Below are 24,656 nucleotides of genomic sequence, written 5' to 3'. Positions count from 1 at the left end.
CTCCTGGCCCCTTCCTCACATCACTTCAACCTCTTGTTTCCATGGTCACAACCCCTACTACTGACTCCAACCCTCCTGCTTCCTTCTTATGTGGACACTTGGGATTACACCGAGCCCAACCGGAAAATCCAGGACAGTTTGTCCATCTCAAAATCTTTCATCGCATCTTCAAAGTCCCTTTTGCCCTATAAAGTAACATTCACAGGTGCTGGGGGTCAGGATATGGACATACGGGGTGGGGGCCAGAAACAGAGTTCTAATCATGTTTCCTCAGTCTGGGGGCTTACGATAAAGTTACATGGAGAAGTGAGAGAATAGGAGATAAGAAAACCAACTGGCATTTGGGATACAACACAGATACCTGGTTATCATGCTGGCCTCTCAACAACAGGTGTCTTTTGCTTGCGACTCTAGACTTCCACCGATATCATGACTGTCTCTCCTTCCTCTTTTTTCTTACAAATTACCTCAGCACGTCTCACAGTCCGAGTCAGCCAGACACCATCCTGCAGAAGGTCCTCCTTTTCTGCCAAGCTCTCGTATCAGGACATCTCATTGGCTGCTGTCTAGCCTATAAAGGACAACTTTTGAATCACGTGCCAATCCTTGGTCCAATCAGCTTTGGCCAAGGAAGCGTGGCCACAGGACCCAAAACATAGCCCCCAGTGCATAGGAACCACAAACATTTTTCTCTGAAAGGGGCTGAGAGGTGGCAGGCTTTCAGAGATTGTCATAGACTTCTCTCCGAAAACAATCAATGACCTCAGAGCTTGGGCAATAATTTTTTACCTCCTGATTTTAAAAGCCGGTACGTTTATAGGTGCTTGTTACAAATGGGTTTTAGTTACTATTTACAAAGCATTAAGAGAAAAAAAAAAATTATAAAATGTCCAAAAATAAATAAAGAAGGAGTTCTCCGGGAAGTTACAGGCTTGTCATGATGGCCTGTAGTCTAATCATTGGCAAGGATATGCAAATCATTAAAAGGAAGTCTTCAAGGTCAAAGGCATTTATGGTACTTCAAATTATATAAATCAACATACTGGAGTTCCCAGACCTTGAGCCATCCAAGAAAAATAGCCCTTATAGCTTCCAGGACACTGAGTTTAATTCAGAAACCAATTGATAAACATTTACTCTTTCATAGAGAGAAGAGATAGGAAAGGAGAGAAGTCATCTGGAATACAGCACTAACTGACTTCTCTTTAATGGGAGGAAAAGAGTGTGTTACACTTATATTCTTGGATTATGTCAGGTAATCATAGGTTCAGCCACTGGATTAGTCATATCATGAATTTCATAATCACTGTGTAATTGACACAGACCTTTAAACAGTCCTTTCTCCCTGGAGCCAGTTTATTGCTGGAATTAAATGAACTGTTACTCTCTGGGGAAAATGGAACCAACTTTTCACTTGGCTCTCCTTGGCTGTGAGTACGAGCTTTCCAGGAGTTCGTTCTCTTCCTCATCAAGCTGTCCAAGTGGAAACAAGTAGATTGTCCTTAAGGATGCAAAGATTCTCTAAGTGGGAGCCTGGAGGAAAGGTAAAGGAGAAAGTATTTAATGCCCAGACTGTTAGAAGTAATTAACTGACTGTGCTGTGTGTTTCCACTGTATAAATACCAGCATTTAATTAAGCCTCCATGCAACCCAGGCACATCCACTCTAGCCTGGACTCTGGAGCCAGAAGGACAGTTCCAATCCCAGCTTGGCCACTTGCCAGCCATGTGACCTTTGGCAGATGGGACCAACAGGGGTGCATGTTCCACAGGATTCTTGTGATGATTAAAAGCAGGTAAAATAAAATAAAATTAAAGTAAAATAAAATAGTAAAGTAAAAGCAGGTAAACTGCATGTCACAGTCTGTGTGAGTAGCAGCCCTCAATGTACCTTATTTACTTTTGTTATCCATCAACCACTCTCACCACCTCAGATCTTGAAGTCCTGTCTAGAGTAACGTCACACTCCTCGAATCACCAAGCTATTTCTCCCTTCTTTGATACTCAGTCCTTTGGGCTCTCCAACCACCCAGGAACACTTTCTAACACCTAAACGTAGTCTGGGTACCGTTTGTAAGTACTCCATTTGGCTTTTGACGGCTTCTTCTCCTTCCCTATGTTCTTAAGCAACTTTCTGTTATGTAAGAGCCTCCTCTCTTTCTTTCCCTCCAATTCTTCATTCCTGGTCTTCTCTTTCCCTAATCTTGTCCCTCCAGAGGCCAAAGTCTAGACTGGATAGGAAATTTTCATCAGTTTAGAACATGTAAAATGTGGTCAGCTTGGGAGAAGAAGGAAGGGAAGGAATCGTGCCTGTTCCTTTATTTCTTTCCCACATAAATTCAGCCCCTTGTAAATTACTCCTATCCTTAGGCAGCTTCTCAACCTTCTTTTAATCCCCTTAGAACAATATAAATATCTCCTTCTACACCCCACCCCAACTGTATTCAAAATTTCAAAATAAATGGATCATAACTAAAAAACATTAAAACAATGGTCATCCTAGAATATTCTTATTCAAAGTACACAAGCATCCACAGAGATTTGAAATCTCTTCCCTGGTCCCATCTCCCTTCCCCGGCAACTGACAATCTCTGCCTGGGTTTAACAGTTTTCTTCAATAGAATGTGCCATATTTGTGAGTTTCCAGGCCAGAGCTGGCTTTTTGACTGTAAACTCCCAAATCTGGTAACTATCTCTATCTAATTCTGTTAGTGCTTCATCCAGAATAGTACAGTGTACAAACAAGCACTTCAGTCTGCCTCTTGATAAAGATTTATCTGCAAATATTATGTATGGTCAAGAGAGCAGATTTTGCAGTCACACTGCACACAGGCAACTGCATTTCCTGGCCTCCATGACAGCCAGATTAGGACAGGGTTCTAGCCAGTTGAATGAGGGCAGATGTGATGTATGCCACTTACAAACCTGGCCCCAAAACACCTCACACAATCTTCCATAATCTTTTTCTTCACTAGTTGGTTGGTTGTATAGAAAAGATCTAAGGAAGAATTTTAAGGCTGCCCTGGTGGGTTATAGAGCTATAAGATGGAAGGGGCCTGGATCCCTGAGTCACCACTTGGAGGAAATTACCCAGGAGAGCTGCCCAACCCACTGTGAGCTGAGGAAGAAATGAATCTTTGTTGTGCTAAACCACAGAGATTTGCGACTTCTGTGCTATAGCAGCTAGTGTTAATTAACCTTATTAATACATTTTAAAAGTTCCTACAATATATTAAGGGCTTAATAATTGTTAGTTTTTATTAACATTATTATTTTATTCAATCAGCTCATATTTATTGAAGACTACAGGTATTTTCTCATATGTTTCCCCAACCACTCAGGAGGTAGATACCTAGGCCTTGCTCCCTCCCATTGCAGGACCTTCATCTATGTTCTTTCTGCCTAACCTGCTCCTTCCTTCCTTCCTCACTTTGACCACTACACATCCTTAAGATCATAGCTCAAATGGGATCTTACCCATGAAAACCTTCCCCAACATCTAGGCTTGGTCAGTGCCCCCTATCACATGACCTCATAGGTCCCTACATTTTTCCTACAGAGAACTTATCACAATTTGCCATGGCATGACTATTTATGTAATTCTTTGGTGAATATCTCCCTTCCCCACCACAGAGTAAGCACCAAGAGAACAGGGGCCATCCTCTTTGATTTGCTGTTGCATTTCCTGTGTGCCTCACCCAGTGGCTGGCATACAGGACATGCTCAAAAAATATTTGGGTTGTGCATGTCTCTGCACAGAGTAGGTCACATAGGCTGTCTGCTTCTTAGTGGGGTCAAATGTCAGTGGTGGATTGGGGCTTTCATCTTTGCAAGTTTAGAAACTTAATTTTTCATGGAAGCCCAGAATCTGGGAAATGATTCACAATAACCAGACTTACAGGATATCTACTTCCTGGCCTTAAAGTCCCTGGAAAAGTAAACTAGTTAATATTCAGAAGTGCATTTGAAAGAGGATGGTTTTGAGAGGAATTTACTTCTTCTAGGCTGGAGAATTAACCTGGCTCTCTTAAAGAGTGTGTGTTTTTTCCAAATATAGCTTTATTCCTTCATTGAAGCCATGCTTAGTGAAGGCCATGGCACATAATAGGAGCTCAATAAAGACCTGAATAACTATCTCTGAATCTTATTGGTTAAATGACTGACTAATGTACTTACGCCTCTCTATTTTCTAGACCCCATGCAGATAATTACGTTTTGTCGTGATAGTATCTGTCCCTGTATCTCTACCATGGAAGTTTGGGAAGAACTAGTGACTATGAGCCAGACTAAAGACTACAAATTCCTTGAAGTTAAGAATCATCATCGGGACTTCGCTGGTGGCGCAGTGGTTAAGAATCCGCCTGCCAATGCAGGGGACACGGGTTCTATCCCTGGTCTGGGAAGATTCCCACATGCCGCGGAGCAACTTAGCCCGTGCACCACAACTACTGAGCCTGCGCTCTAGAGCCCGTGAGCCACAACTACTGAAGCCCGCGTGCCTACAGCCCGTGCTCCGCAACAAGAGAAGCCACTGCAATGAGAAGCCCACGCACTGCAATGAAGAGTAGCCCCAACAAGAGAAAGCCTGCGCGCAGCAACGAAGACCCAACAGAGCCAAAAATAAAAATTAATTAATTAATTAATTAAACAAACAAAAAAAAGCATCATCATCATCCCCACCCCCACCCCATGCCAAAAAAAAAAAAGATCATCATCAGAGCTAACATTTATCATGTACTTTTCCATACCAGGCACTATGCTGAGCCCTTTACCACTCTTATTTTATTTAATCCTCATAACAACCTTGTGAGCAGCAGCCTCATTTTATAGATGAAGAAATGATACCAGGAGAAGATAAGGAACCCATGTGGAAGATGACCCAACTAGTAAGCAACAGAGCCAAGACTGGAACTCAAGCCTGTGTCACTGCAGAGCCTGTGTTCTCATTCACCGCTTGCAGCGCGTTCCAGCCTGTAGTCATCTCGGTATCCCTACAACACCTGGAAATGGACTTGGGACTGTGCATTCAAAACATGTGTGTATAGTCAATTCTTGGTTGTGAGCAGCAGAAAACAACTCTGGTTATTGTAAACAGAAAAGAGATTGTAGGGCTACAAAGAACTTACAAGAAGCTGGAGACTAGACAAAAATTGAGGTAGGGACAGGGCCTAAGGAGCAGAATACAGGATACTCATCTTTTAGCAGGAACAATCCAACCAGAATGCCTCAGACCAGTCCTTCCAACGCACATGTATCCTAACTTTCCATTCATCTTTGCTTCATTTATTCACAATTTAAAGTTTAGGGTGAGAGCGTCTGATTGGCTATCCTAGGTCATTTGCCCTTATTCGAAGAGCACGTGGGGGAAGAGATTAGTCTCTAGACCTTTCTACTTCCCTGTGGGGCATGAGGCTTACTTTGACTCACGCACTGGGAAGTTCCCCCAAACAGAGGGAGGGCTTGGATGATAGACAGTCACAAACATTGGCAAATGCCCTCCACACCATGGGTGAATTAACTCAGACCCATTGCAATGATTGAATCACAATTTATGTTATATTTTAGTCCCCTTGCTGATATTATTATTTTTTCCTTTTTTTGGCCGCGCTGTGCAGCATGCGGGATCTTAGTATCCCAACCAGGGATTGAACCCGTGCCGCCTGCAGTGGAAGCACGGAACCTTAACCACTGGACCGCCAGGGAAGTCCCCCCTTGCTGATATTAGAGAAATGTCAGAAACACATTTATGTGTCACCATTAGCATACTTTATACACATGATTCAAAATTCACTTTGGTTTTAGAAGGTGATATTCTCTGACTGACATGGGGATGCTGCCTAATCAGGAGCCTGCAGCCTCTTGCACCTGATTAAAGGAGCCCATTCATGAAGCTGCCCAGGCTTTAAGTTGAAGAGGACCATTCCCACCTGGGTGGGGCTTCGGGGTGGGGTGTCCAGAGCCAGCGGTAAGAATTGCCTTTTGATTGTTGTTAGGTAAACTATCATGGTAATATCGCACAGCATGGACACTTCCTGCCTCTAGGAAATCTCAGTGCACCTGGCCTTCCTGCTGCTCACCTGCCACATCTGTGTTTTCTTTATGCCTAAATCATGGGAAGGCCCAAAGGGGTGATGTCAGTGCAGCTGGGCCAGCTGTGTCTGGGAACAGTGGTAGCTCTATGTTTTGAGGCCAAATGGAGGCCGTAGTGGTCTGGGGGTAGGGGAGGAAGAGAGGACCCTGGCTGTCATAGGCTCCCCGGCATGGATCTGGATGTAGAAGTAGGGGCCGACTAGCAGCCCTATGTGATGAAAAAGGACATCACCCCCTCCCCAGAGCCTGCTCCCAACACCCTCATCGGACTGACTGTCTGTTTCTTTTTTTAATAAAATCGTTTAAGGCCTCAGAAAAACTTGAAAATGGCTGTAATAAGACACCTACATTACAGCTGTCCCGACTCTCTGAAATACATGACCAAGCTTAAAACGACACTCAAGGTCCAAAGACACCACAGACTTGGCAACACCGTCTTGGGTTCACGTGCCCTGAGACTGGCTCCTGAAAGTGACACGGGCACTTTTCTAAAACACTTGCTACAGGTTCTGAGCACACTGTAATGGAACCTCCTCGTCAGAATTATACACAGGTGAATGTCACTCTAGACCTGTTTATAATGGATATCCATCACCATGGAATAGAACAGAGTATATATGGGGAATTCCCTGGCGGTCCAGTGGTTGGGACTCCGCGCTTTTACTGCCGAGGGTGCGGGTTCAGTCCCTGGTCGGGGAACTGGAATCCCGCAGGCCACATGGCGTGGCCAAAACCAAAACAAAACAAAACAAAAAACCAAAACTCAAAAACCAAACAAACAGGGCTTCCCTGGTGGCACAGTGGTTGAGAATCTGCCTGCCAATGCAGGGGACACGGGTTCGAGCCCTGGTCTGGGAGGATCCCGCATGCCGCGGAGCAACGAGGCCCGTGAGCCACAATTACTGAGCCTGCGCGTCTGGAGCCTGTGCTCCACAACAAGAGAGGCTGCAATAGTGAGAGGTCTGTGCACCGCGATGAAGAGTGGCCCCCACTTGCCGCAACTAGAGAAAGCCCTAGCACAGAAACGAAGACCCAACACAGCCATAAATAAATAAATAAATAAATTTATAAAAAAAAAAAACCAAACAAACAAAAAATCTATTAAGTCTACTGAGAACCAAATTTAAGAAGTCTATTCATAAGCATGTTTGCATGTCTTTGTATTAGTAGTTTTCAAACTTGAGAATGTATCAGAATTACCTGGAGGACTTAAAACAGATTGCCAGGCCGCAGCACAGTTTCAGCTTTGGCAGGTCTGAGGTAGGAAGCCAGGGGTTGTGACAAGGTCCCAGGTGATGCTAATGCTGCTGGTCAGAGGCCCACCTGTGACAACCTCTGCCTTATGTAATAAAATGGATCATGTTTTCCTTTCTTTCCTGGGTCTGATGTGAGGCCTGCCTGTTTCACACTGCACACTCCTGGGAAATACCAGGAGAAAGAAGACAACACAGAAGTTGGCGAAATGATGTTTATTAATTAGAAATGTCTTCATTTGAAATTCTGTATTTCAACCTAAATTGAAAATTTATTGTGCCATTGCCCCCCATTCCTCATGGGTCTGGAGCAAGGACAGGCAGCAGGTAAGGTGGGTGGGGAGGCGCTGAAAGGAGTAGGGTTGGGTTAGTTTCAGAGCAAGTGAGGTGTCTCTGTACCCCTCCCCAACATGGGGCAATCCTCCTCCTCCAGGCAGTCTTCAGTCTATTATATTATTGTAAAAGTTTGGCTTATATAAGATTTTGTAAAAGTCACTTATCATGAAAGGTGTCAAACATATTGAAAAATTGGAAGAAGAGTACAATGAACATCCATATACCTACCACCAAAATCCAATTGTTGTTCTATTTTTATATATATATACATATGTATGTATATATATATGTGTGTGTGTATATATATATATATATATAGTGTACTTTTTGCCAAAGCCATCTCCAAAATATAAGGATATCTTCTACATAACTACAATGCCATTATCACCTAAAGAGTAAAAATATTCCCCAATATCATCTTATACCTTTTTTTTTTTTTTTTTTGGTTTATTCCCCAAAAGTTTTATAGATGCTGGTTTTTCTGAACTAGGATCCAGTCAAGGGACACATGTGCTCTTAAGCAGGGCAGGGGCTAGGATGAGGTGAGTGAAAGGGACACTGGAAAACTCAGTACTCAAGGGAAGTGATATTTCAATGCAATATTTAAAAAAATCAAATTGGTGAATTACAGACTGTAGGCCAGCTGTCTGTTTTTGTAAATAAGGTTTTTGTTGTTGTTGTCATTATGGTTGTCCAAGGTTTATTGAAAATATTACAGCACAGCAGAAAGATTCAAACGCCTCCATCTGGTGCTTTGAAATTCATGAACCTGGGACCACATGCAGCCTATGAACTGGAAAGTTTGTGTGGCCAACAGCTCAGAAGGGAACTAGGCGCATCCACGTCACCTCTGGCAGAGAGTTCCACTGCTTTGTGAGAAGGAAGAATTGGGTCCCTCACCATATACAAGGCCCCAGGAGCTCTCCCAAGATGCTAATAGCTAGTTCCAATAGCAATCACAGGAGGTGCAAAGGAGCTGCCCATCTTCAAGGAGTTCCTTAGCCCCTGACACGGCTACATTGCAGAGCCAGTTTCCCAAATCTAGGTTGCTTTCTCTATTTCTGTAAAGGAAGATTCTTCTGCCTGTATATCCTTCCCATGCATAATGCATCATTAAGAGCAGGGCCATCCCTGGAGTTGTGCAGTGTACAACATGCACAGCTATACAGAGCAGCCCTGGGTTAAAGAATGAACTCCAGAGTCAGAGAAATCTGAGTCTAAATCTCACTTCTGCTATTTATTCTTTGTAAAACCGTGAGCAAACTGACCTTTCTAAACCTCACTTTCCTCATTCATAAAGCTGGAATAATTACAGTAGCAACCTCTTAGTGGTGTTGCAAGGATTAACATAAAATAATATATAGGTAAAGATTTTAACACAGTGCTTGGCACAGAGAAGATGCTTAACAAAAGCTATGATACTAATGATTATTCTCCATGGCTAACTTTAACTCTACCTTTAAGATCAGCCTATGTCAGCCTGGATAGGAGGGGAGTTTGGGGGAGAATTGATACATGTATATGTATGACTGAGTCCCTTTGCTGTGCACCTGAAACTATCACAACATTGTTAATTGGCTATACTCCAATATAAAATAAAAAGTTAAAAAAAAAAAAAGATCAGCTTATGTGTCTCCTCTCCTGGAAGACTTTTCTAACTCCTCCCAAGCTGGCTCAAATGCTTCTACCATGTGCTCTCACCTCCTCTGGTTTGCCTCTAACACTACTGAGATTCCTTCCAGAACTGTGACCTTTTGATGCCAGGGGCTGTGTCTTTAACGTTAGGATTGCCAGCACCCAGAACAATGCCTGGCACATAGTAGGTACTCAATAAACACTAGTTGAATGAATGAATGATTAAATGTTGCCTTGATGGGACAAAAGGGGAAGCTTGCTCTTCTTATTTTCTCTTAGAAGCCGGTGATAGAGGAAAGAGGCAGAGAAATGGAGAAGGAGAACATGGATTGGACACTTGCCAAAGGCAGGTCAGCCCCTTCCTGTGGTTGTTTTTTGGGCAGAAGAAAAACTGAGTGAAAACCTTGTACCAAACTGGGCCTAAGAAGATAAACAAGCCAAGCGCTCCACCTAGACAATGGCCCGATTCTCCCTGACTGGGGAAGGTGGGAACCGTGGGGAACCAGACAAACATCCCCTTCCAATTCCCTTCCATCTGTAAAGCATCACAGCCCATACCCCACCCCGCCCATGGCCTTTCCCTCATCGAAGGCATCTCCAAATCCAAGACAGCCTCTTATCCGGTGAGATCTTTGAAGCTGGTTGGAGTTGCAGTCAGTGTGAATCACCCCTAACCACAATGGCCTTAGAATGACAGAAGGTTTCTGTTTCCAGGGCGTGTTCTAAAGTGAGTTTTTGTGGTCCAGTTTGCTTCCATGTGGCCCCTTCCAACCAGGAGACGAGATTAGCAGTTTGCATAGATCAAATCATCAAACTTCAAAATACCCAGGAAAAATTGTAAAAACAAGACGACAGCAGAAGTACAAAGCTGAGTGAGATGTGGTTTAACAGGAGCACGTGTGAAAAGGGACTTAGCAGTCCAGATGCCTGTAGGCCCATCATGAGTCAGCAGGAGGATGTGGGTGCCAGGAAAACCTCAGGCAGCTCCGGACCCAGTGGAACTTCCAGAAAAAGAAAGGGAATGGCTGAATTTACTCCACACTGGTCAGACCACCCTGGAGGAGGTTTGGCTCTCTCTGGATGCCCCATCATGTGAGAGGAAAGGGTGTGTCCTGAGTGGAATTACTCAGATTGGGGGTGGGGATGGGGCAGTGGAGGGACTCAAAACTGCGCCAAAAGTTGAACAAGAGGAGGAGATGAGCGCCCTGGAGGAGAAAGGGCTTAGGTGGAGGGGTGAAGGTGTGGGGTCTGCTGCCTGTAACTTCTGCTTGGAAAGCCTTCACCTTCATCTGCCTGGAGAACTCCTATTCATCCCTTAGGCCTCAGCTCCTGCCACTTCTTCTGAGAAGCCTTCCCTCACTTCTCTAAGTAGAACCAGCCATGCCTCAATCGGGACTTCCTCCTCCTGCACCTGGGAGCCAAGTCCCTTCATTCACAAGGAGGGATGTTGGCTGAGCAGAATCCCTGTCCTACTCTTCTTTGCAACCTTACTGCCTGGCACAAGGACTGTTCTTCAGCTAAGGTCTGATTAACTAAACTGTGGGCATGAAGACAGTCACTGAACATTTTGACCATGAGGAAGAAAGATGATATTCTTTCTATGTGGCTTGAAAAAAAAAAACGGAACTGGAAGAGAGGGTGGAGATTATGAGAAGATGGATTTCAGCTCAAAATTAGGAAGTGCTTTATAATAATAATGACGATAGATTTGTTGGGTGTTTTGCTCATCTATTGCTGCATAACAAGTTACTCCAAAACATAGCGGCCTAAAAGGATAAACATTTGTTAATTCATGCATGTCATGTGAGTCAGGAATTTAGGAGTGGCTTAGAGGAGTGGTTCTGGCGTGGGATCTCTCCCGAGGTTGTAACGATCCCAGCAGGGGCCGCGGTAATCTGAAGGCTTAATTGGGGCTGGCGGATGTGCTTCGAGATGGTTCCCTGACCTGGCTGCGGGCAGGAGGCCTCAGTTCCCCCACTGAGGGCCTCTCCATGGAGTACCTGAGTTTCGACCTCATAATATAGTAACTGGCTTCCACCACAGCAAGTGATTTGAGAAGGAGAACAAGGAGGAAGGGGCAATGTCTTTTCCAACCTAGCCTCAGATATCCCACTCTGTTATTTCTGTAATTGTCACTGTGGGAAGAGACTACACATAGGGATGAATACCAGGTGGTGAGAATCTTTGGGGTCATTTTGAAGGTTGGCTACCACTAGCAATGTACCAGCATTATGCTAAGTGTTTTATACTGGTTCTCTCCTGTAACCCTCACAACCACCTTAAGAGGACGGCGTGTTTTATTATCTCCATTTTATTTTATTTATTTTAAAAATTTTGGCTTTCAAATTACTTTAATCTTTTTTTTTCAAGAATACATTTTATTTATTTATTTATTTTCTTTCTTTTTTTTTGGCTGCATCGGGTCTTTGTTGCAGCACGCGGGATCTTTCGTTGCAGGGTGAGGGCTTTTCGTTGTGGCATGGGCTTCTCTTTAGTTGTGGAGTGCAGGTTTTCTCTCTCTAGTTGTGGCCCTCAGGCTCAAGAGTGCCTGGGCTCTGTAGTTTGCGGCACGTGGGCTCTCTCATTGAGGCGTGCGAGCTCAGTAGTTGTGGCATGCACGCTTAGCTGCCCCGCGGCATGTGGGATCTTAGTTTCCCCACCAGGGATCGAACCCTGTGTCCCCTGCATAGTAAGGTGGATTCTTTACCACTGGACCACCAGGGAAGTCCCGCAAATTACTTTAATCTTGATCACAGAAACAATATATGTACAGATTGTAAAGATGATAGATAGATAGATAGGTGGATAGATAGATAGATAAGAAATTGTAAAAGCAATTTCCTATGCATTTTCAAATTTACTTAATGGAAGTGTGGATGTCCACGTATATTCTGCAATTAGATCTGATGGTGTATTTTCAAATTCCCATTTTATAGATATGGAAACTGAAGCACAGAAATATTAATTTGTCCATGATCATATACCTAGAAAATCTCTGAGCTTTGGTTTGAACCTAAAAACCCGAAGTCATTCTATTTTGTGCTGTATTCCAGTGCGCGATGGTGCCTCTTGGATATCCACTAGTCAGGATGCTGGAGCAGTGATGCTCAATCCTGGCTGCACATACACTCAGCTGGGAAGCTTTTACAAATTCCTGATGCCTGAGCCCAACCTGCAGGTATTCTGATCTAATTGGTCTGGGGTTTGATTCTACTATGCAGGGCTGAGAAACTGCCAGCACTGGTTGGGGGTCAGATCATACCTTCTCTGAAGTCCCTTCCAAATATTACATGTTATCACCTGGGTGAAATGAAACACATTTTTATTACCAAGCAGGTAGGGACTCAAATATAATGTGTAGATGAGTTCCTAATTGTTATCTCAGGCCCCATGGAGGTAACATCTGAGCTGTAGGCAAGTAGATGTTGAATAGACTGAGGAGAAAGTGTTCCAGCTAGAAGGGAATACTCAGGAGACACCTAATGCCAGGGTAGAGTTTCAGGAATATAAATTATGAACAAGGGGGTTTTTGCAGAAGTCCTCCCTCAGATTCTCTAACTGCCAGCCTAACTCCTTGCCTCCTTCGTCCATGGCCCCAGCTCCTTTTCACTGTCCTCTTTGGTCAGAGGCAACTTTCTTGAAGCAGATACAGAGAATAAACAGAAAAGGAACACAGGGGAAGGAGTTGCTGGAATAATAAACCCCTGTGGAGGAGGGAGAGAGGGGGAGAAAATTTCTTTTAAATTAATTCTTGTCCTCTGCTTCTTGAATGTGACATTGACTTTGAACCAGGGGGCCATAATTTCAATCGGTCATTATAAACATTGGAAGAACAGTTAAGGCTTCTATGTGGCTTTCTTGTCAAATCACACCACACCTGCCTACCCTGCTCACCAATGTAAGCACACAACTGCCAATAACACTAATCCTGGAGGCAGAATGGTATAACATTCATTCATCCAGCAAATACTGACTGAAGAACTGGGCTGGGGACTGATCTAGGCATTAAACATGAAGCCGTGAACAAAGCAGAGGTCTCATTTTCATGGAGCTATCCAGAGAGAAAAGCAGATAATCTCTAATGGGACAAGAAGTAGGCTGATGTCAGAATCCTCAATAGGATGCAAGAGGACACTAGAGAGATGTTTCTGAAATGTTGAAAGAAAGGAATTTTGACCCTAGAATTTTATATCAAGCTAAGCTATCTTTTAAGTGAAGGAATGAATTGAAGATGGTGTCAGGTGCTCTAGGAGACCCTCAGAAGATTTCCCACACAAAGACCTCATTTGAAGACATTGTTGGAGGGAGTTCTCCAGCAAGGAGAAAAACAAAGCCAGAGAATGTTTTGAAATATATGGCATGGAAATAAATTAGTCAAGTTCTTTGCTAGCTGAATAAATGATGACAAAAAAAGAAAAAGAAAAAGAAAAAGAATATAATAAGCCATAACCCAATCTCCAGACAATACCAAGAGCAGAAATAAAAAAGACCAGAGCTAGTGAAAAGTACCTGGTACACGTCTCTTTGGGAGAAAACAAAGTTATTGATAAGATTAAGAAGTTAAATGGAGGTGAGTATACATATTAATGTGTGAGAAGTAAACCCTAGAAGAATAAAAATAGAATGTACAACTTTTTCAAACAGAAGCTAGGAAATCTTTGCCTACTGCAAGATCACAAATCTTTTCTCCTATGGTTTCTTCTAGAAATGTTAGTGTTTTAGGTTTTACGTTAGGTCTATGATACGTTTGAGTTAATTTTTGTATATGTTGTGAGATAGGAATCAAAATTCTTTTTTTTTGCATATGGATATCTAAATTGTCCTAGAACCATTTCTTGAAAAGACTATCTTTTTCCCACTGAGTTGTCTTTTCACTTTTAGTAAAAATCAGTTGTTCATGTATGTGCAGGTCTGTTTCTGGACTCCATTCTATTCCATTGATCTATTGGTCTCATATCAATGTTCTTGGCCTCCACATTAAGGGTATAGAAAAAGAAGAGCAAATTAAACCCAAAGTAATCAGAAAAAAAGGAAATAATAAAGACTAGAGTGAAAATCAGTAAACTAGAAAAAAGAAACACAATAGAAAAACATCAATGAAACCAAAAGCTGGTTCTCTGAAAAGCTCAATAAAATTGAAAAACCTTTAGCCACACTAATTAGCAAAAAAAGAGAAGACAGAAGTGAGAAAACAGGGATGAGAGAGCTGACATCCCTACAGAGTCTATAGATATTAAGGAGATAATAAGGTAATTCAACTTTATGCCAATGAATTTGACAACTTAGATGAAATGGACAAATTTCTTTTTCTTTTTCTTTTTCTTTTTTTGTCCACGCTGCACAGCTTCCGGGGATCTCAGTTCTCCTACCGGGGACGGAACCCAGGCCACGGCGGTGAAAGCCAGGGATCCTAACAACTAGGCTACCAGGGAACTCCCTGGACAAATTTCTTGAAAGACACAAACAACCAAAGCTCACTCAAGAAGAAATAGATAACCTGAATAGCCCTATATCTGTTAAAGAAATAGAATCTGAAGTTAAAAATCATCCCACAGAGAAAACTTCAGGCCCAGGTAGCTTCACTGGTGAATTCTCACGTGTTTAAGGAAGATATAATACCAATTCTTGACAAACTCTTCCAGAAAAATGAAAAGGATTGAATACTCCCCAACCCATTCCATGAGGACAGCATTACCCTGATGCTAAATTCAGACACTGCAAGAAAAACAGCAACAACAAAAACAAAAAAAAACTACAGACTTTAATCCCTCGTGACAAATATCCCTTTAATAAAATTTTAGCAACATGGTCATGGATAAGATGACTTAGCAATTCTAAGTTGTCAGTTCTCTCCCAAATTAATCTATAAATTTACGTAATTCCATTAAAAATGCCAGCAGGACTTTTTAAAGTAAAATTTTATTGAAGTGTAACATATATATAGAAAACCACACCAATCACAAGTATATAACACAATGAATTTTTGCAAAGTGAGTAACTCTATATAACCATGACACAGATAAAAAACTAAAGCATTACCACCACCTCAGGAACACCAGTGGTCCCCCCAACCCTGGCAACTAGAGGATAACTTTGCCTGTTTTGAACTTTATATAAAAGGAGCGGGGATGGGGCATAAAAGGAAAACTATAATTGAACAAAATAAGAGCAATTCCTTGAAGAAGATGATGGTGATGTGCCATGAATTAAGGGGTATGATTAACTCAACTCTCTCTACCTGAGGTCTCCAAAAACCTACAAAACAAGCTTCCAGAAAACTAAGACTCTGGTGAGCTTAATTTACCAAGTCCAGACATGTGCGAATTCCAGTGGTAGACACAATTCAGGGTAAAACTGCTTCCAGCCCCACCAGCTCCAAACAGAACCAAGTCCCTGTTGGGACTAAAAATACCTTTGGCTAGGTGTTGGACTCCCAGTTCTTATAAGCTGGACTTTTCTCCTCACCTCTCAAGTTTCTTCATCTGCTAAATAGGTTTACTTGTCCCATCTAACTCACAAGGATTTGAGGAGGAAGCTCAAAATATGGTGAGGGGGCTTCCCTGGTGGTGCAGTGGTTGAGAGTCTGCCTGCCAATGCAGGGGACACGGGTTCGAGCCCTGGTCTGGGAAGATCCCACATGCCGCGGAGCAACTAGGCCCGTGAGCCACAACTACTGAGCCTGCGCGTCTGGAGCCTGTGCTCCGCAACAAGAGAGGCCGCGATAGTGAGAGGCCCGTGCACCGCGATGAAGAGTGGCCCCCGCTTGCCGCAACTAGAGAAAGTCCTCGCACAGAAACAAAGACCCAACACAGCTAAAAATAAATTAATTAATTAATTAAAAAAAAAATATGGTGAGGTATATGAAAACAATTTGTAAAGTATTATTAAAATAAAAGCCATCATAATGATTATTTTAAAGGAAAAATTTTCCAAGTGATTCCAGCCTAGATTTTTAAAAAAATCTTTATTATTTTTAATGTGAAATATTTAGTAAGATGTAAGAAGTATTTTGATTTGTGGGAAAAAGAGGAGCCCCAAATTGTACTCTTTAAATGCCATGGTTTGTGTATATTATTTATTTATGTGTTAAACTTGAGATTATGTGTAATAAACTATCTGTGGTGCAGAGCTATTGATTTTCCTGCATTAACAGCTGAATTAAATGTGCATTACTCTGGGGTTGGTCACCATGGCGGAAGCTTAAAAAGTTTTGAGGGAGAGTAAGTGAAGCCCATTAAGGCTCTCGAGGCCCCATCTCCCGTTGATCCCTGTCACCTTAGGGAAGTTTTACTGCAATTCGGTTGCATGTACATCCTTGTCTTAATGCTTCCTCTAATGGTGCCTAATAGCAGCCGTGGCTACATCACTTGCTTTATAAAGAAACAGCTGCCCTCCCCAACCGTGTCTCAGATGTGTTCTAAAAAAGAGTGGTGCTTTTGAGTACATCCCGTGTAAAATACAAAATTCCTTGGTGAGCCTTTTTTTATCTCATGTTTTTATTAGCTCATTCACTCATTTATTTAACCAACTAACATTTATTGAATATTTACATGGTTCTGGACATTTAGCCAGTTGTAGTCTTTATCCTCAAGTTTAATACTTATCTCTGTGATCAAGTGCCTGGAAATGAATTACTACCCTCTTGTTGTCCATGGAGAGTATTAAGATATTAGAAGAAGTTAAGAAGTGGAGCTCTGGATTGAATACCCACTGCCATCACCTTCCAGCTGGGCGACCTTGGTCAAGTTATTTTTCAGAAACAACTGAGTTTTTCCTTGTAGTCCAGTAGATGATCAATTTATATAAATGTAATATATGTGTTTGAAGCAAATGATATTTAGTGTATATAGGGTAAAAAGTTTGGGATAGAGTCATTAAATCAATGCAATAAATTATTTATTAGAATTTTCTATATTCTTATAGATTTTTTTCTTTATCTTTCATATTAAAAATATGACCAGAGTGCATTTAGGTCTTGTTTAAATTAATTTCACCTCACACTCTTTGACCTTTTGAACTTCAGTTTCACTATTTTCAGCTCTTGAATGTTTACCCACCTCCTTGATTCTTTGAATGTTTCTCCTATTTTATCAGTTCTGTGATCTTTTTTTGAGATTCCTATTACAGTTGCCTTTAGCCAGAATTCCAAAATCTTAAAATTCTCTGAAAACCAAAAATTTTCTCAGGAGCTGGCAACACTTATTTGGCAGTAAATCCTGACCAGGCATGATATGAGACTATTTATTGTCTTTATTTATTTCCCTCAGTGTTTTACTGCAGAAATGTAATATTTTTGATTGCAGAGTGCTGACCTAGACCCCATGAAGGATGTATGTATTATCCGTGGATACACTACGTCACCTCTCTAAAACCCCCCAAATGCCGACTCCAGAAGTGCATCTGACTCCAGGGGTTTTGAATAAAGAACTGTCAGCCTGTATGTCTACCTTGGATCTCCTGAATAAGCCCTCCACGTCACTTTTGGTTTTGTAATTTTCATATGTATCCTGAGTTCTAGGTGAATTTCTTAAGTTTGTCTTCTTCACTAAATTAATTTTTGGCAGCTCTGCCTCCAAGAAGTTTTTCATTTGGCATTTGTTGTTTCCTTCTCCGTGAAAATGTTTCCTGATCTCAGAGGGATCCCTCCTTATGACTTCTTGCTCTGTATTGGCCAATGTTCCCTTCAATTTGGCTGGATAAGGACATGAAGCAGCCGCTCTGTGAGCCAGGGCCCTTTCACATGCAAGAAACAGAAACCCAGCTGGAAGTGGCTTGAGGGAAATGGGGACTTTATTGGAAAGACACTGGGGAAGCTGACAGAATGAAGGCAGAGTCTCAGAAACCAGGATGTCTCCAGGGACCTCAGAGAGGGATTGAAACCAGGGTCTTCACGCTGCCGGCTCTCTCTCTCTCTCCCCCACCCTTCCTTAGCCTTACTGGCTTCATTTTCTCCTACTGCAGTTGGATTTTTGCCCTCTGGTTAGAAACAAGAACACTAGTAACACCAAATTCATACCCTTTCAGCTCTGTAACCCAAGAGGCGATAGAATTCCTCTCTTCTGGCTTCACGAAATATTTCGGGGATAGGCTTATTGGTCTAGCCTGGGTCTCATTCCCAGACCTGTGTCCACTGGATGAAGCCAATTGTCAAAAGAGGTGGGGGAGGGATGCTAAGCAGATTAAACAATAACATCCACTTCATACATTTTCTAAAATGCTGCGTAAACTTACTTCAAATTGGAGAATTCCTCCTTATTCTCCAGGGTGGTCCTCTTCTTTGGATTTGCAGCATCTTTTCATGGATACAGTGATGTCTCCCCATTTGTTTGTTTTGGGGGAAAGCCCTACTGGATGCAGGTACTGCCTGGTGCAGCTGCCTGCTTGGAGAGAAAGCCCTGCTGTGCAGGCTTCCGTCCGGCTGTGTCTGCCTGTTCTCACCCTCCACTGTCAGAATTAGCCTAGCACCGAGTCCAGAAGCATTTCAATGGCATCCTTTATAGTGTTGTGTCTGTTAGGGTTCTGTTTGTTACAAGTAACCCTAACCCCACTCAAACTGGCTTAAAAAAAAAAAGGATTTATTGGGTCCCATAACTGGAAAAGTTCATCACTAGGGGTGGTTGGATATGATACAATCAGGGCTTCAGCTTTGGTTCTTGGGATTCTCCTGAGTTGGATTCGTCTTGCACTAGTAGCAGGATGGCTGCCACAATTCTGAGCCTCACCTGACCACATCCAGAGGAAGACAAATGGCCTCTTCTGGTAGGTATCTCTCAAGCAGGAGGATGTAACTTTTTCAGAAGCTTACAGCAAACTTCTCTTTACACCATATTGGCTCCATCTGGTTACCAACCCCTTTGTGAACTTGTTCCAATGTCCAGAGAATCGGTGTGTGTTAATTGACTGGGTTCTTGAACCAATAAATGGCAGGGGGATAAAAGTCCTCTCAGGCCAAGCAGGCCAACACTTGGTGCTGGGCATGAGGTCAGTTCTTCTGGAAGCACACAGCTATATGAGGGAAGATGGGAACCTGAATAAAAGCTGGGGTGCTGCTGGGAAGGAGGGAATGGGGGCTGGGTAGGAAACCCATAAATAGCACTCTACCTGGTTTCCACGTCTGAAGCAAGTTCTCACCATTTAAAACTCTGTTGGAAATTCCCCATGAGAATCTGGGAGGGGATAAGTTCAGTGTTTATACTCACCTTCTTATTTTACCCCCAAGCCGTTAGAGACCACCCAACTCAAGCCCCTCACCTTACAAATAAGGACACTGAAATCCAAAGAGGAAAGTGGCTGCCCAAGGTCAACTGTGGCTACAGCTGGCTGTAAAGTCCTTTAAACCTTGCCAGCTCCTTTTCTGAGACGTGTGATGGTCAATTTCATGTGTCAACTTGGTTAGGTCATGGTACCCAGATATTGGTCAAACATTCTAGATGTTTCTGTGAAGGTATTTTTAGGAAGAGATTAACATTTAAAGTAGTAGACTTCGAATAAAGCAGATGACCATGATGTGGGTGGGCCTCATCCAACCAGTTGAAGCCCTTGATAGAAAAAAGACCAACTCGGGCTTCCCTCGTGGCACACTGGTTAAGAATCCGTCTGCCAATGCAGGGGACACTGGTTTGAGCACTGGTCCGGGAAGATCCCACGTGCCACAGAGCAACAAAGCCCGTGCGCCACAACTACTGAGCCCACGCTCTAGAGCCCGCGAGCCACAACTACTGAAGCCCGTGCACCTAGAGACCGTGCTCCGCAACAAGAGAAGCCACCGCAATGAGAAGCCTGCGCTCCGCAACGAAGAGTAGCCCCCGCTCGCCACTACTAGAGAAAGCCCGTGCGCAGTAACGATGACCCAACACAGCCAAAAATAAATAAAAATAAAATTAATTAATTTTTAAAAAAAAAGAAAGAACAAAGACCAACTTCTCCAGAAGAAGAGGAAATTCTGCCAGCAGACCACATTGGGCTCAAGCTGCAATGCTTCCCTGGGTCTCCAGCCTCCTGCCTACCCTGCAGATTTTGAACTCACCAGCCTCCACGATCAAGTGCGCCAATTCCTGAAAATACTTCCCTCTCTCCATATACAGCATACCTTGTTTTATTGTACTTCACTTTATGGCGCCTCGCAGATATTGCCACTTTTTACAAATTGAAGGTTTGTAGCAACGCATTCCACAGGGAATAATGAGTATGCTGCTCTGCAGCTGAGTGTAAGGAAACTGATTTCTTGAGATGGACTCTACTCCTGGTGAAGATGCTGTGAAGATTGTTGAAATGACAACAAAGGATTTAGAATACTACGTAAAATTTGTAGGCAGCAGCAGGGTTTGAGAGGACTGACTCCAATTCTGAAAGAAGTTCTATGGTGGGTAAAATGCTATCAAATTGCATTTCATGTTACAGAGAAATCATTCATGAAAGGAAGAGTCAATCCATGCAGCAAACTTCATTGTTGTCTTATTTTAAGAAATTGCTACAGCCACCAATATCAAGGCAAGACCCTCCACCAGCAAAAAGATTACAATTCGCTGGAATATATACATATACACATGTATATATGTTTATGTATACATATAAATGAATCACTTTGCTATACACTTGAAACATTGTAAATCAACTATACTTCAATAAAAAAGCAGAACAAAACAAACAAAGGACTACGACTTGCTGAAGGCTCAGAGGATGGTTCGCATGTTTTAGCAATAAAGTATTTTTATTTTTTAAAAAATATTTATTTGTTTATTTGGCTGCACCAGGTCTTAGTTGTGGCACGCGGGATCTTCAGTTGCAGCATGAATGCGGGCTCTAGTTGCCTGACCAGGGATCGAACCAGGGTCCCCTGCGTTGGGAGCACGGAGTCTTAACCACTGGACCACCAGGGAAGTCCCAATAAAGTATTTTTTTAATAAGATTTTTAAAATTAATTAATTAATTATTTTAAAAAAATTTTTGGCTGCATTGGGTCTTCCTTGCTGCGCGTGGGCTTTCTCTAGTTGCAGCGAGCGGCGGCTACTCTTCATGTGGTGTGCGGGCTTCTCATTGCGGTGGCTTCTCTTGTCGCAGAGCACAGGCTCTAGGCGCATGAGCTTCAGTAGTTGCAGTGCATGGGCTCAGTAGTTGTGGTGCACAGGCTTAGTTGCTCTGCGGCATGTGGGATCTTCCCCGGCCAGGGCTCGAACCCGTGTCCCCTGCATCGGCAGGTGGATTCTTGACCACTGCGCCACCAGGGAAGTCCCTAATAAAGTATTTTTAAGTTAAGGTCTCTACATTGCTTTTTTTAAGACATAATGCTATAGCACACTTAATAGACTACAGTACAGTGTAAACATAACTTTTTTTTTTTTTTTAAAGATTTATTTATTGATTGATTGATTGCTATGTTGGGCTTTCGTTTCTGTGCTAGGGCTTTCTGTAGTTGCAGCAAGCGGGGGCCACTCTTCATCGCGGTGCGCAGGCCTCTCACTATTGTGGCCTCTCTTTTTGCAGAGCACAGGCTCCAGACGCGCAGGCTCAGTAGTTGTGGCTCACGGGCTTAGTTGCTCCGCGGCATGTGGGATCTTCCCAGACCAGGACGCGAACCCGTGTCCCCTGCATTAGCAGGCAGATTCTCAACCACTGCGCCACCAGGGAAGCCCGTAAACATAACTTTTATATGCACTGGGAAACCAAAAAATTCATGTGACTCACTTTATTGCAATATTCGCTTTATTTTGGTGGTCTAGAACAGAACTCTCAATATCTCTGAGGTCTGCCTGTATATACACAACCTATTGGTTTTGTTTCTCTGGACTGATAGACCATCATTACTTCCCTAACGACCCGACCAGCTCTTTATCCTAACCTTGGAAGTAGACCTACATTTTAAGAAATAATTTTCTAAAAGAGCCATTGTTTAGCAATGGGTACAGGATTATTAAATAAGTAGTTTCATGTCGGTGATAAGTTGGTGGAGTTTTCCCAGCTGTACCAAGGATGTAACAGCAGGAAAGAGGCTCACCCTGGGAAAGGTCAGAGTCAGGTTAAACATCAACAAGGATCCTTTCCTCCCTGCTGTGTCACTTCCTGTTTGGCACAATTTATCCATGTGGTCAGAATCCGCTGTATGCCACCAGGCTCCCTGTGGTTGCCCCATGGGCTGCCCACATCCATTCCCACTAAACTGTATCCAAAATTTCCTTCTGGGGCATTTTCCCTCCCTGATTGTGCGTGGGTCATTGTGGTGCTACTCTCCTATGGGAACTCAAGGGGCCAGATCTGCCTCTCCTGGCTCAAGTTCAGCTGCAGCAAGAGTGCATGGCTTCAGCTCAGTCAACCAGGTACTTTCTCCGAGGACTTTGAATCTTGAGAAAATGACATGATACTGGGCTTCCCAGGTGGCACGGTGGTTAAGAATCCGCCTGCCAATGCAGGGGACACGGGTTCGAGCCCTGGTCTGGGAAGATCCCACATGCCACGGAGCAACTAAGCCCGTGCGCCACAACTACTGAGCCTGTGCTCTAGAGCCTGTGAGCCACAACTACTGAGCCCCCGAGCTGCAACTAATGAAGCCCATGCTTCTAGAGCCCATGCTCCGCAACAAGAGAAGCCACCACAATGAGAAGCCCGCTCACCTCAACGAAGAGTAGCCCCCACACCACAGGTAGAGAAAGCCCGTGCGGAGCAACAAAGACCCAACATAGCCAAAAAAATAATAATAATAATAAAATAAAATAAATTAAAAAAAAAAATGACATGATACTAAGAAAGAAAGGTTGGCGCCATCCATTGCAGTCGAGGCGGAAGAGGCATCAATATTTTGAACAGGCTCCCCTGGTTATGAAACAATTTCTGGACTTTCTGTGAACACTGTCCAGCTTCTTGGCCCTCCAGAGGGCTCTTGGTTGCTGATATTTCCAAGTCTGACTCTCAGATTCCCATGAATTCTGACAGCCCCTGTGAGCCTTTGCTTGAGTTATCCAGAATTGGCTTCTATAATGGACAACCACGACCTCTGACCAATACACATCCTGGGCACTATTTTTGGCTCTACTTCTAACTTAGTGGTAAGTCATTTCACTTCCACGAGCCTCAGTTTCCTCATATGTAAAATTAGGAAATGGGACTAGATCTGTGTTCTATTGTTCAAATATTTTTCAGCCACAAAAAAAAAAAAAAAAAAAAAATTTGTGCGTAAACAAAATCTTCCTGAGGGGAGCAGATAAATCACAAAACTGATCAATGCAGCACTGCTCTGGCTAAAGAATTTCAAAACTCCAGAATCCTGTCCCCTTAGCTCTTTCTCAGTAGCACCCCACTGTGACTTCTGCTCTAATATAATGGGAAAGGATTACACTTCCCCTCTCTCATTGCAACAAAAGACAGGCTGGGTTGACTTCATTAACTCAGGGAGGCATCATGCCTTCAGTTTCTCATTGACAAAGATTTGTTTCCTCTTGAAGAAATGTGCTAAGCACATGCTTATGAAATGTTTAAACACACACACTCACACACACGCACACACACACACACAGTCAGTCAATTTAACTGCCAAGTTTTAAGAGCACTCTTTATTGTGGAGAAGACACAACAAAATCACAAAAAGCAAACAACAAAAAAGTATTGGAGTGGGGATGTCGTACTACTCTTTTGAAAGCCTTTGTGAACATAAGTCTTGTCCATTTTAGATGATTTTATTAGGTTTTTGAGGGATAGAATTGAAACGTCCTTCACGATAAAAACATAAATTAGTAGTTTTGTGGGTAAAACAAAACGAGTATAACTTCCACCATTAAGATCTTCTGTATTTACAATGGAAAGAAGACAGTCTCTTCAGCAAGTGGTGCTGGGAAAGCTGGACTGCCGTATGTAAATCAATGAGGTTAGAACACACCCTCATACCATACACAAAAATAAATGCAAAATGGCTTAAAGACTTAAAGACATGATACCATAAATCTCCTAGAAGAGAACACAGGCAAAACATTCTCTGACATAAATTGTACCAATGTTTTCTTAGGTCAGTCTCCTAAGGCAATAGAAATAAAAGCAAAAATAAACAAACGAGACCTGATCAAATGTACGAGCTTTTGTACAGCAAAGGAAATCATAAACAAAATGAAAAGACAACCTACGGACTGGGAGAAAAATATTTGCAAATGATGCGACTGACAAGGGCTTAATCTCCAAAATATACAAACAGCTCATACAACTCAACAACAAAAAAACAAACAACCCAATTGAAAAACATGGGCAGAATGGGAATTCCCTGGCAGTCCAGTGGTTAGGACTGCACTCTTCCACCGCAGAAGACACAGGTTCAATCCCTGGTCAGGGAACTAAGATCCCACATGCCACGTGGTGCTGGAAA

At 42.8% G+C, this 24,656-nt stretch overlaps 1 long non-coding RNA gene across 3 annotated transcripts in view; it reads right to left on the bottom strand.

Annotated features, from left to right (window-relative positions):
* Positions 1–118: 118 nt before the first annotated feature.
* The window catches only part of LOC133080125 (uncharacterized), a 74,594-nt gene continuing 50,056 nt past the window's right edge, over positions 119–24,656 (bottom strand). For 2 of the 3 annotated variants that reach the window (XR_009698404.1, XR_009698405.1), the window contains exon 4: positions 24,436–24,649. This is a non-coding gene — a long non-coding RNA (uncharacterized LOC133080125). Of the gene's footprint in view, positions 572–1,325; positions 1,534–24,435; positions 24,650–24,656 lie in introns of those variants that run through there. The other variant, XR_009698406.1, reaches the window with a different exon arrangement.

This window comes from Eubalaena glacialis, chromosome 19 (genome assembly GCF_028564815.1).
Source record: "Eubalaena glacialis isolate mEubGla1 chromosome 19, mEubGla1.1.hap2.+ XY, whole genome shotgun sequence".
In the NCBI taxonomy this organism is placed as follows: Eukaryota; Metazoa; Chordata; class Mammalia; order Artiodactyla; family Balaenidae; genus Eubalaena; species Eubalaena glacialis.
This window is presented reverse-complemented; position numbering and strand designations above follow the sequence as displayed.